The sequence below is a fragment of the Rhipicephalus sanguineus genome, chromosome 4, assembly GCF_013339695.2.
Source record: "Rhipicephalus sanguineus isolate Rsan-2018 chromosome 4, BIME_Rsan_1.4, whole genome shotgun sequence".
NCBI lineage: Eukaryota > Metazoa > Arthropoda > Arachnida > Ixodida > Ixodidae > Rhipicephalus > Rhipicephalus sanguineus.
The window spans coordinates 13,690,367-13,693,903 of NC_051179.1; positions in this window are offsets into that span (position 1 = coordinate 13,690,367).

Sequence of the window (3,537 nt, forward strand, 5' to 3'; positions counted from 1 at the left end):
GAACGGCAGGGAGGTTAACCAGAAGTTTTTCGGTTTGCTACCCTGCACTGGGGAAGGGGTACATGCGCTGGTACACTGGTACATGCGGCGGTGGCACTTCAGGAACAGCAGGTGACATGCATGTCGGACGCGCCTCGCCTGGGGAGGTGCCGGCGCAAGAAACGTAGTAGAGTCGATCAGGGTACGGATGGCAAGTGTCTATGTTAAGCCGAAAGCCTTAGATGCCTCATCAAATGCGAAAATTGACCGGCGCACCGCGTCGGCGTCTCACGAGTGGTGCAAAAAATCATCATCACATGATGACATCACAATATGACGTCATCATTAACGTCATTGCTTGGCGTCATTGCGTCACTGCCTTCGGGATGGGTAGGCCCACCCCGGAGGCAGTGCAAAACAAGTTGAGGTACAGAAAGCTTAGAATGCCTCCGATCCTGGAGGCATTGCAAAACCACGTTAGCTGCAGAAAGCTTTCGGAGTGGGCGCGGGAGGTTCAGTACATCGACTTCGAAGAAAAAGAACAAGGCTTCGAGTTGACTGAGGCGGATGCATACGGGACCCCGATGTTACTGTTGGGCGGCAGCCAGCTGAGAGAGTTGGAGAGGGCCCCACTAATGAGGTAGCAGAGTTTCGCGCTGGTCCGGCTAGCAACTACAGCTATGCGGCGAAGCCGTACTCTGTTTTTGCAGGCGACATACCTAATGTGTCGGCGATCGACATGGCTGGCGCGTCGCCGACCGGCGATGAAGTTTAATGGCAATAACTAGTGTTAATTCAGTTCACTACAGCGGCGGCGTCGGGAAATACAAAAATTGGCCTGAAAGGCTGAATTGGCTTCTCCGCAATGCATGCTTGCTAGCGGTGTTTGGAAAACGGACGCGCAACTATGTTACCTAAAGGTAGCATATACAGCAACTTCAGCCGTGGTATCTCCCGTATGCCATCTGGAAGGCAGAGTAGACGTGCCTCTTCTGGTGTGTACGTCACGGAGGGCTTCGTTGCGTGCAGTCCACGATCAGGAATGCCCAGAACGGCTGTGGCGCCAGTTCTAATTGCTTTGTGGCTGGAGTTCTCAGGGCAAGCGGGAAAGCCAGCCCGTACCGTCCAGAACCATCCAGGTGACCATTGTACGACGAGTCGCTGGCAGCGGCCGGTACACAGGAGATCTCGATGAGTGAGTGGTAGGCACGCCCTGGACGTTGCGAGCACCCAGGTGACGCCGCGGCGGTCGGGTGGTACGATCCTGAGCGTACATCCGCGGAGTTGCGTGTTTGACCACTAGAGATACCTGGCATCAAGAGGTAGGCTTCACATCTTGCAGCTTTTATGGAGAATGTACTACCCGAAGGGATATCTGTAGCAGGCACGTAGCCAGGATTTTTTTTCGGGGGTGGGGGGCAAGGGCTAATCGTTCGAAAGAAAGTCTTTCCATGGCAAAAAGAAAAAAAAAGTTGCCCGGGAATATAGAAGGCTGGACGAATTTGCCCCCCCCCCCCTTGCCTTCGTGCCTGTCTGTAAGGGTGTTAAGGTGGAGTGTAATAGATTTTGTGCTGCGAGACTTGTATGGAAGCAAAGATCAGTGATGTGGCATGTTTCATGCGATCTCTTAACAGAGATGTCTTAAGAGAGGCAGGTTACTAAGCTCTTCTATGATGGCAAGAGACCTGAGTAAAGGCTGAATGTGCAGGTGTAATTACTAAAATGAAACTTTGCCCGCATCTCTCTTAGTTTTGTTCTCCATGAATTCTGGATTCCACAAGACTGAATATTTTTACTTGACTGTAGCCGGTAGCCACCGCGATACGAGCTCATTCATTATAACTTGACAGAAATTGTGCGAAAGCCATGGAGGAATATCCTCGCGGTGACAAATGCAGAGCGAGCAAAGCTGAAAAAATCCTGTGGCACTATTTCTTAGTATGATGGCACACTAACATCATTATTTCACCTATTCAGTGCGTCAGATGCTTGTTGGAGGCTTGCTCGTCTAAACAGCGCGCAATTAGAAAACGTGCTTTTCTACATTTCATGATCATCGGCGTCCGAAGGGGGGCAGCTGCATCACCCCCCTCCCACCTGAAATTTCGGATAATATTTTTCAGTGCAGTAGCAATAAGGTACACTGCTTGATTAGCACGCTCACGTCTCTCACACCCGTGTAAAACGGCCTTCAGGATCGCCAGCCAACTTCGCACGTTACACACTGTGAATAATCTTGCCGGTCATGTCACGGCAGTAAAAGTAAGGCTGCCTGTGTTGAATGCCCTCCCCCCCCCCCCCCCCCCCCCCCCCCCCCCCCCCCCCCCCCCGCACACACACACTCTTCCCCCCTTCGGATGCACCCCCCTGCAAAACGTTCTGTGGACGCCCTTGTTCATGGTTACATGACATTCATACCTTTCCGTCTTTTGAGTGGATTGTCAGAAAGGTAAGTGAAGTTTGTGAGCCTTAAGAAAATGTCGAAAGAACGAATATATTGAAATAACAGATTCAATTAAGAATTAAATGCATACTTTTTTAACTAAAACGACTGTTTGGACGAGCAATTTTGCCATGACTAACGTAGCTGTTAGAGAGAGCTTCTCCGCTGGAAGACCAATGCTGTGGAGAAGCACCCTTCGCAGAGCATGGTCGACAAAAAACATCGGTTCACTCGTGGAAATGAATCTTATTTTTCGTTGCATACCCCGCTTTAGGTTAAGATTCATATTTTACGTGCTGATCATTAAACCCTTCATGTACATTTTTAAAAATTTAACCCTTTTCTGACATTTCTTAGGTAGGACTACTTGATGTACGACTCCGTGCAACGCCACTGGCTCTTCCTAGCCTCCTTCTTATTTTTTTTCTTTTTTGTTACCACGAAATAAAGTTAGTAAAGGCTCTTAATCACAAAGAATGAGTGCATATAAAGCGCACATTAAAGCTGTCCCCTCTTCATGAAAATATGAGCAAAGAATAGGGCGCCATCACCGGCTGTGTAAAGGTCAAGAAAGATGGGCGGAATCGGATACGGTAGTTTTCAACGAATATATCGCAGCCATCAATGCCGGCACTGGTAAACTGTGCTACAGCTAACGTTATCAGCCACTCCCAAGCCAGTTTGCAGTTACTAGAAATAAACTAAATAGCACACTTCCTTGCGCATCCTGCTGCGAATGGAAAATGTGTCCTTCAACTGCTAACGTGCCGGGACCCTTGAATCAATGGGCTGGTAAAGTGTTCAGAGCAGAAACTGCTGGGGGCCCTCGCGCTGCCGGGGCGCAGAAACTGCAGCAGCGGCCGCTCGCCCTTTTCTTGCACTGGTGGCGTACGCGCAAGGGCGTCTCTGGCACGTGAGGGTCGCGCGAGCCTCCCGGGGTTGCCGCCGCCGCCGCCGCCTCAGAAGCGCCCCCAGGCCGCCTTGGCCGACAGCGGCGGAGACGATTCCGAGGATTACAATCGCCGGCAGCCCAAGTGCCACGGCGGCGCTGCGGGCGTGTCTCGGGCGAAACCCGCGGGTCGATGGTGGATGCTGCGCGCGCGCAGCGTGTTCCC